At 27.4% G+C, this 16,601-nt stretch overlaps 1 protein-coding gene across 1 annotated transcript in view; it reads right to left on the reverse strand.

Moving 5' to 3' along the window:
• The window catches only part of LOC111034962, an 81,115-nt gene extending 65,222 nt beyond the window's left edge, over positions 1–15,893 (reverse strand). The window contains exon 1 of the mRNA XM_022316417.1: positions 15,041–15,893. The gene's annotated coding sequence lies outside the window, so the exon portion shown is untranslated. The remainder of the gene's footprint in view (positions 1–15,040) is intronic.
• Positions 15,894–16,601: the final 708 nt, after the last annotated feature.

The raw sequence follows: 16,601 nt of genomic DNA on the forward strand, positions 1-16,601 counted from the left end.
TACCTGTGCATACCAGGTTGATGGTCGTTGACTATAATGTGTTGGTAAAAATTATTCAGGAAGTCCAGAATTTCAGGGTCATTAGATGCAGGAATGAAGATTTATAGAGGAGGGCATAATAAATTATGGACAAAAAACAAAAAAGTCAAAAGTAAAAGACATTTTTTCTCCCGAAAAAAATTAAGATGAAGCTTCACAAAACTATACATACAATTATTTACATATAGTTTACATGAGACTGTTAATAGATATTGAGCAAAGTAAGTACTTATATAATGTTCAATATATTTATATACTTTATATGAACTAGATTTTATTTATTTTTAATTCAAGTCTCGTTAAATGCAAGTATCAATATTATATGATGATTAAAATCGAAATGAAAACTTTCGATACAAATTTCAATTTCATTGTTATATGAATTGCAATTCAATTTTTAAAATATTTGCTTTCCCATCATTACTATTTGAATTTTGATGTCTTTGAAATGTTGTGTTCTAACTATACGAGAAACCTATCGTCATTCATACGTTCCATATTCATCGTTACTCGCGACTGTTAAACGGGAAAAAGAAATGAAATATTAGTTATTATAGATACTTAAAATTACTTATTACCTACAATGTCATAGACCCGACAGTTTATTCTTGAAATTTTTTTAGATTTTAATATAAATGTTGATTAATATCATAAAAACATTTTAATTTTGATATTACCTACTTTGGATTTCTTATATGATTTTTATCGATATTGAAAATCAATTTAAATGGCCTTGCATGGTTTTTAAACACTTTTAATACTTATTTTTTTTGAATTTATTTTAGTGATTTTTACTACAACAATATATTGTGTTAATAATATTGGACAAATTTATGATGTTTAATTCAATTTAAAGCCAGATAAAGTCAATTCCCACGGGAGAGAATAATGACTAATAAGGATTTTTTATAAATAATACAAGATATATATATAATGTTCAAACTCGATAAAATTATGTTTACGCTGCATAACTACATATTATTATATCAATATTAAAAAAAAATATTTATTGAAAATATAATTGAGATGATTCGAATTTCCAGATAGCTAGGTGAGCTATCTAGTGTATTAATATAACAGAAAGGACAAGGTATGTAGTGAATTAATATAATACATAGTGGTGACCAAACTTTTTTTGATATTGATCTACTGAGAATATATTCAGTCTTTGAGCCGTTTGAGGAGCCATACAATTACATACAATGATATTGTACAATTGCGACTATTGTCGACAGCGGTCACTGGGATTCATTAAGGGGTTTACTGAATAAATAATAACACATTTTAACTAAAGAGAATTAACTTTGAAATCGCCTCCGGTCTACTATTTAACCACTACTGGGGTGAAATAATATTTTATCAACGATCTAAAAAATTAAAATATATCTTAAATGGTACAAACGATAAAAAATACGATAGTTTTATATTATGTGCACAATATTAAACAAAATATAAACTTATATTATAATTGTGAGGTGTAGCAAAAAATGTTTAGGTTGATTACGAATAATCTATTTCGGATGCAGTAAATATCCACAAAATTATAAATTCTGAAATGATATTAACAAATTATAAAAATGTCATAGATTTATTTAGGCAAAATTGTAATAATTTTGAGGTTTCATCATTTTGTAATTAATATCGAAATTACAATAATAAATTATAGATATACCTAGGTAACGTAGTTTACTACATGAATTAGATTATTCATCTCAGCAATGAACGAAAAGATGGCAATCTCCTCTGTCTTCAAACTACCGGTCCTTACATCACAGCGAAACGATTATAATATATTACAATGTACCTACGGATTTTTAACAATATTAATGCGGTTATTTGTTCTCTACGATTTTTCTTTTTTCAAACACGAGTTTTTTTGATTGAATACGTTTTGAAAAGGTTATATATATAATAATATGATACTTTGGATAGTTCATTTTCACCAACAACCGTAAAACATTTTTGAAGGAGTGGGTACAAATAAACTTAGAATCATTTTTTGACTAAGGCGAATATTATCATTGAATATTATATGATATATTTGTACTATAGATAAGGGTCGAACTGATCAATGTTTGATAAATCAAACCAAACTTTAGATGTTCAGTTCAAGTTTGAAAGTCAAAAAAAGTTTTAAAAAACCAAACCAAACCGAACTCAAACAATAAGTTTAAATTTCTACAATTAGTCCAAACATTAAAATAATTTAGATACGTCAAACATATTCAACAAAAAATTTTCCTGGTGTGTTTTCAAAATTTTTATTTTGTATTTTATCTATGTAATTGGAGAAAAATTCTCTGAGGATTTATACTTATTTATACTTTTTATTAGCAGATCAGTTGTTAACAGATTTATAATAGGATCGATAAGTGTTAAATTGTTTTTTTTTTTGGTTAGATATAATACTAAAAAGTTTCGGCATTTGATTCAAAAGTACCCGGTTCAAGGATCAGATCAGAATTAAACGAAATGTTCGGTTTGACATACAGTTAAAAAGTTAGATTCGAGACCATATTTTTGTTTTCATTTTTACATATTAGGTATTGTACTATTTAATTTAATTTACCTAATCATTATATATTAATATATTATAGCTGATAAGTGATAATCATAATTTATAATATACCATTCCGGCACCACAGCAGAGGAATCCATGGGTCAGTCACGGTGTAAATGCACGATATAGGTAGTTGTTTGGAATAAACTTACTCTATGCATGCGTATTATAGACACAGAATAACCATCAATTTATAGTTGATTTAATTTACAGTCACGAACGCGCGCGTATGGTATTTCGTTATTGACTTGTAAAAACTTTTTGAAATATCGACGAATATGTTTTATTAATCGATCATTTCCCATTAAACTGTGGTATTATTTTGTTTACCAGTTGACGTGATGTACGCGTATGTGTTGTGGCGGGATCGTAGACCTTGAGGTCATTTCAACCTTCGCGATCTATTGAAATTTACTGTATTACAAATATCACAAGTATTTTTTATTTTTTTTTATTTGAGTATTACATAAACGGTAATAAAGTAATAAAATAGCGTCTAATTTGTAATTATGTTCTCAGTATAACGTTAAGATAGAATTCAAGTAACATCATACATTTTTTTTCCAAAGCGCAGAGGAATAATATTTTTTTCTTAATAAACGCTTGGAAAAAACGTAATACAATTCGCGTGTTTTAGTCACATTGATTCGCAAGATATGTTCTATATTAATAAATTCTCGAGAAAAATGTTACGAGTAAATAAATATAAGAAATAAAGTTCATTTTCTATTAAATTAAAAAAATATATATGTAATTTACCATTGTCGATTATATATGTATATAATAATATAAAAACACGTATTCGAAACGTTTTTCCAATCATTGTCAATATAATAATGAAATGGCTGTAAATTCAATTAATCTACTGTCAAAATCCTCCAAATATTGATTGGCCCGGTGTTGGAGACATAATAAAAAAAATATTGTCTAAGCAGTATACTCTGCTTAACCCGGTTCAAGTATATTATAGTGCTGCAGGTGCAAGTGATCAAATTAAGATATTAATTTCGTATTCACTGCGGGATATTATACACCCAAAAGGAAAATGTGTGTTCAAATTATTTTGTATTATTACATAATAACATATTTCAATGTCTGAACATATTATTCGAATATGAAACAAAATATGTAATGTTTACTTGATTGCGAGCGATACTGAAGTATAAAATATATAAATAACATAAACTATGTTACCAGCTACGCGATTTTATGTGGATACCTAATACAAAAAAAATAACCAAATAGCTAAAATTGAATTCTAAAGATGTGAAACATGTTTTTACTCATTTATTTAAGTTAAATCCCCAATTACTTGTATAAATTATATAGTAATAACAATCGTTCCTAAACAATAATTAAATAGAAAAAAAAATCAAATACAATATAATGAAATAAAAAATATACTAAAGCCATGTGAATTTACAAGTATGGAATTACAATACATTTTAAAAGAGTTGAAATTTAGTGATATAAACTGATCGATGTTTAATTAATTTATAGTTTTCATAATTCTGTTAGGTAAGATCAAGTAAGTTTTGTGTCAATCATGTAAATACACTAAGTAAACCATCAAAACATATAATTTTTTTGCATTTTGTAGGGTACTTATGTGTCACTCTATTCCCCTAGTTTCAATTTTAAATCTTAACTAATTAAGACTGCTCGTTAGTCGTTCTCCGATAAGGTGAATATGAAAATACATAAAACGTATACCTATTAAAAAAAAAAAATTATAATAACGATAAAATGCATTTAACCACCTATTGTATAGTTTTTTTTTCAAAAATCTTGTTATGCTATGATATAAAATAATGTCAACGAAATATTTTTTGAAAAGTTTAGTTTTTATAATAACAAGTGTAGACATTTAAATGGATCACCTTGTACATGGTGGACATATAATGTACATTAAAATATTATTTATGGTGCGTCTTTACTAGTTATTTAGTTCTCCTTTATTTTATATGGTTTACAGTAAATACCTATACCTAATAAAATATTTTATGTATATTAGAGTCCGTATTTGATCAATCGATTTAATATCAATATATCGTTTTTCAATAAAGTACACATTTGTTTTGTACATTGGGAAAATGCTTGTAAATATAATACAATAACTTTCTTACTAGAATTAAAAAAGTTTTGTGTAAAGCCACAATAATTTTGAAGTTAGATTTAGATGTTCAAATGTTGACATAATTTGATATTCGAATTTATAATAACAATTATTATTACTCAAAAAATGTTTTGTTATATTGTTAAAATTCAAAATATATTAATCGTAGAACTTATAACGTTCCACTAATTCTTAAATTTAAATATTGTAATTTTCTAAAAAAATGACATTTTGAAAATATGAACCTACCACGAACTTATTCACATAATTTCATATGATACTAGTTACAAGTTAATATCTATAATATTATAATAATCCTCATATTTGCGATGTTTTTGGCAAAAATTATTTCAACCTTACAGCTTATTATTACTAATAGAAAAATAAACTATAAATATAACATCTTTAGAAATATAGAGTCTGATACACTCACTCCATCTCTGCTCAGAATCATTTTTGCATAGAAACCATAGCTATACAGCACTTCAGAAAATTAGAAAGTTTTTGTTTTTATGTATTCTGACGTAAATAATAAATATGTATATATATTTAAGTATATGTTATTGGTGTTACATTTAGTGTGCATCCCTCTTTTAAGTTGGACCACCATTGCAGTGTCTATAAAGAAAATTATAGGTATCTACTATCTGGGGCCAAGTAATATAAAGGCGTCCGGCCCTCATGTAGTTGTGTAACAACAAAAAAAAAATCGTATATACTATCTAAGATGGAAAAGAAGTGGATTGGGCCAATTGACGGTGGTTATTTTGGCGAGAGTGAAGTCAAAGTTGTATGTGTGGAGTTAAAGCGAAGTCCATGATATATATTCATATTCCATTTAACTATTATAACTGATGAAATATCATTAATAAAACAAGTTGAATTATTGTAATTTATTTATGTTAAACTCTCAACGAGTAACGAATAAATATTATGTTTTATACACTTTATTATAATAAAATAATTTATGATATCGATATTAATTTTTAAAATTCTAGCGGTTCATACTAAATTATATTTTATTCGTCACGATTGATCAACATTAAGTAAACACAGTATACATTATCCACGGCTGTTGTCTTACACTGAGTTCATATATATTTATAATATATATGCAAAAGTTCAGTAATTATTTGCATATTTCTGTATTGGATTTATTAACTTTTTTAAAGTGGTAATAAAATCAATTTAAAAGCTCTAAAAAACAAATTGTTTGGATAAGGACATTTATATAAAGCCAATATAGCAGATATATTATTAATAAACGTGCAATATAAATACATAATATTATTATAATTCATAGACGTATCATTGTCGTATACAAAGTGAATACAATTAAAATTACAACCGCAACAATAAGTCTTCAAAATATAGAAGACACTTCATACTATAGAGTTTGTGGTTTCAGCTTATACGCTAACTAATGAGATATATTACATCGAAATTGTTTTCCGTTCTAGTAAATACTCTAGTTCAAAACTTGATAATCCTTTTTTTAAACTTTGTGAAGGTATTCCGCACTTACAAAAATGCTATTAGCTAAAAACTTTAAATGTTCTCTTTGGTTTTGTTTTTTAATAGATACATATTACAAACTTTCTAAAATATGTGATTTGTGCTTATTAAATTCTTTTAAGCTCACTAATGATGATTAATGACGGAAATTACAAATGTTCAAATGTCCCATTATTTATACATTTTACTTTCGTTTTAGGTAATTTAACATTTTACTAATGTTAATCTTGGAAGTCCATACTACAGTCTCTAATTTTGCTATAACAAATGAAATTGTCTATTACATAATTTCATAGTTCCGAGTATTTTAAATGATTTAAAAATAATGTTTATCATCATTGAAGTATGTTATTATTTATAACATATTAACATCAGGTTTTCAAAATAAAAGTTACTGTGTTAACTGTTAACTATTTATAATACGTTTCAGATGAAATTTAAACTTTTCATTCCTATTAATCACGAGTAGTAGATATATTGAATACTCAGAATTATTGGCTATATGAGTGTTAGGTAATAGGTAATAACAATAACGTGTCACATGTGAATGTTAAACCTATACATGAACGTATTGTTTCTATTACTGATCAATACAATTAGATCCATGGATATACATATCTAACGTAACCTACATATTAATTATTATTTTCACAACTTACGTTGGTAGATATTTAATTATCTATAGGTAGATAATCTAGGTATAGATTCTACCTATTCGAAAATAATAACTTCCACGTTTATCAATTGCACTAGTTTTTTTTAGATTACTTGATTTATACACATGTTTTGCTCAAGTGATTGATCAAAAATTAAATAGAATTTTTTTGATGCACAATCAATTTCTTCAGAAAAATAACATAACGAAACCATAATTCAAAAATATTCAAGATTCACAAAGTATTATACCTACCAACTATGCGATATTATTATTATTATTTCAATTGAATAATGGGTTCCACTGAGCGTGATAATATATGTATAATGTTTTTGAATATTTAATTTTGATCATCTAAAATGAAGTTAGTATAATAAATACAAACAAAATAGTTATATTTTAAAATTTGTCCAATACTAAGTATGTCTATGTTAAAAATTAGTCTTATTGAATTGTCTTACTTAAACTATAAGTTATTGAGAATTTCTTTGATTCGTTGCATCTATTATAAATTATTACAAACTATTTACCTAGTGTTGAAAAATTAATTAAACGATACAACAACATACCAATACCTTGAGATAATAAGTTCATGGTTCATTATTATATTATATACAGTGAACTCTCAATAAATCGAACCTTGATAATTCGAAATTCGATACCTCGATTGCCATACCATTTAAATAATCTGGTTAGTTCGAATATTAATTGAACAAGTTTTCCATACTTCAAATTGCTTTATCCAAATTTAAGATCTAGTAGGTACCTAGGTACTAAAAAATAAAAATAGCTTATCATAATACGACTATCTGTCGCTTATGACTTAACTTTTATCTAATTTTTGAAATCCAATCATTTACAATAGTATTCAGTTTTAATTCGTTGACTCGTGTTCATTTAATCGTATACCACGTGACAGTGTTAAAATGTGTTGTTATTGCTCAAAAAAGAAAAGAAAATCTTGAATATTCTCACTCGCAGAAAAGTAAAATAAAATACATTTTTAAAAAGGTGGGGAAATGGGTACTACATAGGCCCAAATAGGCAATTTCAATAGGAAGGGGGAGAGCTGCAGCCTTTTCTTTACCTACAAAATTTATATTAGTACGATAATGAATCCTTAGGATTTAATTTCCATCAAGGTGGAGGTGGGCTTAGCCAGTTAGCCCCCCCCCCCCAAGCAACGCCCAATATTTGCGAGTATGGGGTATCACTCTGCTGTACTGCAGTAAGCCAGTACCTGTCGAGAGATTCGCTATAATGGATGTATTAAATTTAAATTCAATGATATAATGTCATTATCCATAGTGTACATAAAACGATACTGAGCTAAGACGGTATCTGTATAAGGTCGTCAGAATTATTTATTACTAATATATTATTACTTATTAGTATATTTTTTGGTATGATTGTTATTAAAGTAATCTATTTCACTATTAATAATACAGTACGAGTATATCTTAGATTTTTTTAGTAAAGTTGAAAATCATACCTTTTATAATGTCTTAACACAAAAAAGTTGAGATCGATTAATGACATATTTGATGTTCATACTGCCAGTACTTAAGTTATTTTTAGTTACTCATTTAAAGAGTACCGATATGAGATGTTTTTGTTAACGAATATCATATTATACGTGCCTAGGTATGGTAGATACATATATTGAATAAGGTATGGTGGTATGGTAAATATTCTTTCAGTAACCAAGAAAACGATAGTATTTTATGTTTATTGAAAAAAAATCCAAGTGTTTAATTAATTTAAAATAAATTATTTGATACCTAGGTGTAAATAATGTTTTATATACCTACCTTATATATAAAATATGATATTAATTTATTTAGTGTCAAATCACCAATTCAATCCAGACGGAGAATATATAATGTGTTTTTAAACATTAAGTACAAATTGATATTCAATTCACGTTATTCATAATACATTTCCTGTTTATCCAAGTGTTATTGTGTAAAAATATACCTATAGGTACCTACACGCTTTATAAAGACACCAATACACCTATTGGTACTCGTACTCAGTTTAATATTACCTATAGAGTATAGATAATGGGTATAGGTACTATAAAATTGTTATGACATTAACACATTTAAAACTCTAATGTTGAATATAAAGCACAAAGAAAAAACAAACAGATTTCTATCGTAAGTATACATCAGTAGGTATCATAGGAAGATGGTGGATTCACTGGGCCTCCTTTTTGTCTTCAATAATGCACTTATTCAAAATCAGAATTTGAATAAATTCATTATTAAAAGAAAAATGGGCATGAGCATGTCCAATGAATAGAATTTTATATATTATATCTGTATATTCTGTATTTTCTTATACTTTGATATCAGATCCGATAATAAGAAAAATAAACTTTTCCTTTTCCTTTATAGGTTGAGATTTAGGAAGATTTACATAATATGCTCACCTACAAGACCTGTTTAAATTCAAATATACAAAAATATTATTTTATCAGATTTAAAGCCCGTAAAGGTATAATAGGTGAGGCGGATTAGTATAAGGCTTTGGACCATGTGGGTTACAACTATGTACCATCATTGAAATTTTAGTAATGCAACTGAAAAACAAATATATCACTATGCAGTTTATAATATTATACGCGAGTTATACCTATACGAGCTACGAGGCAGCCATAATTCGTTTTTCATTGATGTGATTTGTTTTTATAAATTCGTAAATCGAAACCATTTTTTGGAGTAACCAATGAAGCGAACTGAAATTGTCGTTTCATTATTTGGCCGAAAAATCTATATTGTAATACACATAGGTAGCACTGTAATAATGTATATATTATATAAACACTAATTTTTCATCATTTTGTGATTAAACCTTGAGCCATAGATATCGAACATACTTATACCATATAGGTAGTTTTAATTAATTTCACATAAATATTACGCTTTGGTAAGCCCTAAGATTAACTCAGATTTATAGATTTTTGTACTATACAATTACTTATCATTGCATTCACATTTCATAATTAAATTATAAAACGAATCTTCCAAAACTTGGTCTCTTCCCCGTAATAATGTGTGACGCATTGACGCACGAGTCATATACATATACGAAACCTAATAATTGGAATGTCCGGTTTAAATATCGTGTGCAAGTGTGCAACTAACTACATTATACAATATACACTACGGATTCGGATAGTATTGAATTTATTTAGTTAGTATTGTGCAGAAGTTAGTGTTACTAAAGATAGGTTTTTATTATTTCCAATGGAAAGGTAAGTGCATATAATAAATTATATTCATCTGAAAAATGTGCTGTTGGTTGTTATTTTCTCAACAATTTAAGATCGATAATAATAGGTACCTGGGTTATTATTAATATGACGGTTTTATATTTTATTTGTGTTTTTGAGGAGCAAACATATATTTGCATCTGTGTTAAGGGTGCTAAATATTTTGTGCATATAATAAAATATAAAAATATAAATGGATACATTACAATAATATATATTTAACTTCCTCTGTCTTAAAACGACAAATAATGAAATAACTATTACCCATATAATTCAAACATATTTAAATATGAAATATTACTACTTGATAATATTATGTCCAAACATCTACGTAATAGGTACCTACCAACATTTCATTACTTCTAATTTACACATCATATTATTATACAAAATAATTATTATTCTACTATTTGAGTTTAAAATACATTTAACACTTGTACACATTAATTTATAATATGTAAATAATAGTCTACGGTAATTTCAATTATTTAAAAATAAGCTAAGAATAAGTATGTTTGAATTTTATTTGTTCTGTATATCGAGTAACACAACCACTAATACTAATCAGTGTATCAAATATTATCTTTTAATAATGTACCTTAATATTCCTTGTTACATTATTAAAAAAAAAAAAACAAAAAAAACAAAACAAAACCGGCGAGTTACTTACGATTAATGAATGCATAATAATATTATTTAATAGTTCATACGTCCTATCTCATAGAGGTGTCCAAAATCGTTAGAGGGACAAATTCACATATTATGACATTATTACAATCATTAGGTATCACGGCGTTGGCATGTTAAAAATATATCGAATGGGGGTAGGTACTGGTACAATATATAGTAATATCTATATAATATCATATAAAACGTATGTCAGTACCTCGTAGTACACGTAATATAATATTTTTGTAAAAGTATTCTCAAGTATCCGTTTCATTACATTAACGAATTACTCATGGTAATAACTTGAATATGCAATGGCTAATGAGTAATTCGTTAACACAAAATTAATACAAATATTATAATTTAGAGAAAAAATCCGATTTACGTTTATACTTGTATTACCAATTATTTTTAAAAAGTCGTTATAAAATATTTTCAATTAATAGTATTGATGTATGGCCCCGTATAGTCACAAGTGTTCCGTATTACACAATTTGAAAATGTCTGTCTATATAATCTCTAGTAGGTATTATTGAATTCAAATATAAATCAATGATGGCTATAGCATTGCAACTATATGAAATAAACATATTATTTCTATACTTGAAGCAGTATGAGTTTTAACATCATATTATAATATGAACTACTTTAATTAATCACCTCAATAATGCAATGGGATGGTTTAATTTTTCTCCCATCAAAAGTGTAATAGGTAAAATGAGAATTTAATTATTAAAACCTAATAATTTATTATATTAGATAATTTAATTTAATTTTTTTTTAAATCCATACATCTTAATGTGTTAACTTGCATTAGTTTAATAGGTATAGTATAGAAAAACTAATGACAAACCTTTTTGTAATCTTGTGTCGATTGTATAATATATGAAGCGGTTTAAATTATTTAAGACATTTACAAAATACAATTTATGATTTAAAATAGAATGTACACGATTTTCATCTTATATGAAAGTATTGGCTTGTATAATTGAATATTAAACCTTAAACATGTACGAGTGATAATTGTTAAATATTAATATGAGCGTATGAAGCGTTTATATTATAATTTGAGATGAAAATATTGAAAATAAGATGTACTGCCATTGAAAAAGTTCTTCATTTAAACGATAATTGATGTGAAACACGATTATTATACCTATAAGCTCCACGGCAAAGCCACAAAGAAAACGAGCAGTATGCATTTCCAATAGGTACTGACTACTGTTCACAAAGACAGTAAATTGTTGTGTCATGTCTTTTTAAATAGGTAGTAATAAATTAATGATATGTCAACAATAATATTTTCTAAGTAAAATATTATTTATGATTAATACTGGGTACCTACAATCCTTTTTTTTTTATAATTTCAGAAAATGTCTTGATAAAATATTGATAAAATCTTAACAGTGGGTATGTAAGTAATCTTATACTATTTATATAATATTTTATGCAATATGAATAAGTTAATCAAAACGTAATGGCAGATAGGTATAACAAATCAATTAATTCATTACATTAAATAAGAAATAAATATTTGGGGATTAGGTAGGTTGTTTAAATTTACATTGTTTAGCAAAAATTACATAAACTATGGTTAGGTCATAAAAACAATACATGTTAAATTTTTGAAAATTATGAAAAATAGTTTTTAATTTTATAGTGGTGGTAAAAATGAATACAAAGAGGAGAAGAATCTTTAAGCGTGATTGGTTTTTCTTATGCAAAATAAATGAAAAATGTACAAAATGTTAAGCAGATAAATTTAAAATAAAATCTGTACATTTCAATTATGTATTTAATTGGGTTAACAAGGGTTGATAATTTAAAGTTTGTACATGTTTTTAGAAAAATTAATTATTGGTATATAAGTATAAGGAGTTAATAATAAATTTATAGTAGGTAGTCATAATATATGATAGTCATTATTTTCATAACAATATATTAATTATGACTATTAAATATTTGTTGTAATATTTTGTTTTATTGTAAATTTAAATGTTTTTTAGTTAACCAAAGATATAAAATACGGTATGCACCTATAATCTATGAAATATTATAGATATTTCTTGCATATTTAAAGATGGTCAGAAATATGGACGAAATATGATATTTATATAATATACTTAGACAAAGTAATTACTTTTAAGTTAACTAAAAAAAAATTAGTATTAATCAAAATGTTAACAACTTAAAAATTTTTTGGAATACCTACATGTTATAATTTAATTTGATGCGAGTTTCTAAGGAAGTTCATTCTTATGATTTAATTGAATCTATTGCAACATTAATTTGATCAATAAAGTTTTTCCCGAAATTGTTTGCAACGTTATTCAATTTATCATGAGGTAACCAAATAATATAAGTATAATATGATGAATAGACACGATGAATTTTAAAAATAAAACCTGTTGCAATCGAATGGTAAATTGTTCTAACTACCGAAAAGTCAAGAATAATATCATGATAATTATTACAACATATTGATATTATTATTATATGATTATCAAAGTCAACTATGTAGACTATTATACCTAAACATATATTAAACAACATAAAAATATAATAGGTAGGTACCTATACGTAATAAACTGCAAGGACAGCATTCGAGAATTCGGTAACAAAACCCCATAATGGACATAGGTAATAGAAATGGAATTATATTTAACAGACTTGACGCATAGAGTCCATATTTTTAGCAAGAAGTACCTAGGTTTAAATAATTGCTTGTTCTTTTTTTTAAATTAATGGCAGATGGTTCAAAAGAGTAAATCACCTGCACGACGTGCGCCCCGCTGTCATCCGCAACACGCGTGCATACGACAACTCGAAAACCGAATTAAACAGTATTTTACATATTATATTATTATTCACACATATCATATGCGTAACTATTTCGAAGTTCTCTGCCCAAACCTCTACGTTTACTTTCTACCGGGAAAACCATTGACGAAAAAAAAAGCCCCGGGGATTTAGACAATACCGCAGTCGACGGCTGCAGAATTTTCAGGAACAGCGGCTGTAATCGGAACGGCGATTTGCCCGGCAAACAGAATATTCTCGGAATATTAATAATAGTACAGCGAAATAAACAATAATATTACGATGGGCAGGCGAATGAGTTTTGCGATGTTGACGCCGAGCGAGAGGAGTAACGATACAAAACTATGGTTTAACTGCGGTGTCTATAAGTACCTATGAACGAAGATTAAATCGATTCGAGAAATAATATTATAGTATTAAACTTTGAAAATTTGGGGTCGATACTAAAATAGTAAAATGTATACGTATAGAGTCAGCCACATATCAAACTTGATGTGTACACTTTTCGACTTAGCACGAGAGTTATATATTATATTGTAATAATGTAATAATATATTATAACCGAGTATAATGCATAAACGATAAACACGAATGTTACACCGTGGCATAGTTTGCGTAATTATAATTTTTTGATCAAATATTTTCGAACAATCGAATTTAATTTATCATCGTAAACTTGACCGACTTATATCCATAAACCATAGGTACCTATCAACTATAATATTATTATATAAAATACACGATAAATGTTGGTTATATGTCGACATTTCTCGAAAACGATACTATAAATTATAATATATAAACTACGAGCATATTGTAGGTACCAACCTACAGGTAATATAATGCAAACAATATTCTTTATAATTATTATTAATTATAACTATACCTACTTAACATCTAAAAGTATTTATGGGTTGTATATGCTAACAATAGGACATACTGATTTTATAACTTAAGACGTACTTTAGGTACTTACCTAAAAACAGCAAATTTAAAAATACAAAATTGATAAAAATTGATACCAAAAAAAACGTGGTAGGTATAGGTACAAAAATATTATAAGCTAGAAAATATGGACAATGGGTATTATGCATTAATGCTTTAAAACCGAGATATTTTGTAGTCGTCTATAGAGATCAAAGTAGTAATAACTGTTTACTGTAGTGGAAAATTCGGTTGAGTAAGATATAATTAATATAATACAATAATATTGTATTTACGAAATCCAACATCGGTACAGAACAAAATGCTTAAGCGTATATTATAAAGTATAGTTAATTCATATAGTAATTAATAATTATTATGATTGAAATATGTGGATAAAAAAAAAATGTAATTATATACCAAGCAGCATTAATCATAACTTAAAGGTTTATATTTTGTACTCACTTTAATAATATTGTCTTGCAGTGAAGGTAGGTAAGTGCGTTTTTTATAGGGTACCGGCGCGCTTAAACATCTAACGGCTTTTCGAAAAGTTCGTAATAATGTTTTTCGTGCGGTGTACAATCTTGTCGTCTTCGAGAGTATTTCTTTCGCCGTTCGGTCAAACCTATACGTCATATATAGGCACAATCGGCGGATAAAAAACCAAAAAGGTAAAACGTAGAAGAAATTAAATCTAATCGAAAATATTAAATAATAACTCGACACGAAGAACTTTTTTTCATGTATAATATAATGTCGTTGGGGGGCACTCGATCGCGGAAACCGTTTGAGCGCACGAAATCGTTATTATTTTTTTTTTGTTTTTGCGTGTGGCGCGGGTACTTCGCGACTGGACCGTCAAAATTTCGATAAAATTCCGAAAGATAATAAACCGACAACGAAACGCGAAAACAACTCTATTCAGTCGACGACCACGACAAAAACAACAACAACAACAACAACGATGACGAAAAATAATAATAAAAATAACAACAACAGTAACGAAAAAACTATCGATGTGATATTGTTATATTATTATAATATTATATTATATTATACTATTAAAATAATAATATCTATTTGTGTTTTTCAAATATTACTATTAATATTATCACACAGGTATAATATTATTATTATTATCACTCGGGTATTTTATAACCATAGGTAAACACTCGTCAAGAGCGGTATAAAAAGCGCGCGCGGCGACCAGACGACGACGACGACGGTTGTACGACAACGACGGTAACAGTGACACGGCCAAGAGCAAGTCGGCGCACGGCGCGCGCAGTGACGGCGACGTGACGGCAATGTGTTCGGTCAGTCGATTGAGAGGGAAAAAAGTAAAATAGAAAAAGAAAAAATATTTCGCAGCCGCCGCCGACGCCGCCGCGGACGACTGTGAAAACCACCCCCCCAAAATCCAATCGCGTCTCTCTCGGACGGCGGCCTACCTTGGAACGGGTATAATAATAATAATAATAATAATAATAATAATATAATATTATTATGTTACATCCATTACGCACGCGCACGCACGTACACACAAGATACGTAATTTATTATTATTATAATTGTGTGTGGTGTGCGTGCGCGTAGTGTTCAACGAGTGTATAATTTAATGTGTAAACAAATTATTATTATTATTATAATGTGGTGACGACGACAACGGTGACGGAGATTAAACCGAAATCGTATTTCAATCGCATTTCATTATTATTGTAATGTAAATATGTAATACATAGTTATATGCCTATAATATATTATACAGCGTGATTCACCAAGCACCAGCTCGACCACATTGTGGAGGAGTGGGGGGGGGCTGATGATCGGCATTTTAATGGGGGCATAATAAACTTATTGCATAAAATTGTGTTGATATTATGAATCCGATATTTTAGATAAATTTATAATTATAATTAATAATATTATGAATTGCTCTGGTTGATGGTATACTTATCATTTTCTAGATGTTTTTTCAAACTTATTATAGAACCAACACTGTTGGACAATAGACAGTTAGTGA

The sequence above is a fragment of the Myzus persicae genome, unplaced genomic scaffold (genome assembly GCF_001856785.1).
Source record: "Myzus persicae strain clone G006 unplaced genomic scaffold, MPER_G0061.0, whole genome shotgun sequence".
In the NCBI taxonomy this organism is placed as follows: Eukaryota; Metazoa; Arthropoda; class Insecta; order Hemiptera; family Aphididae; genus Myzus; species Myzus persicae.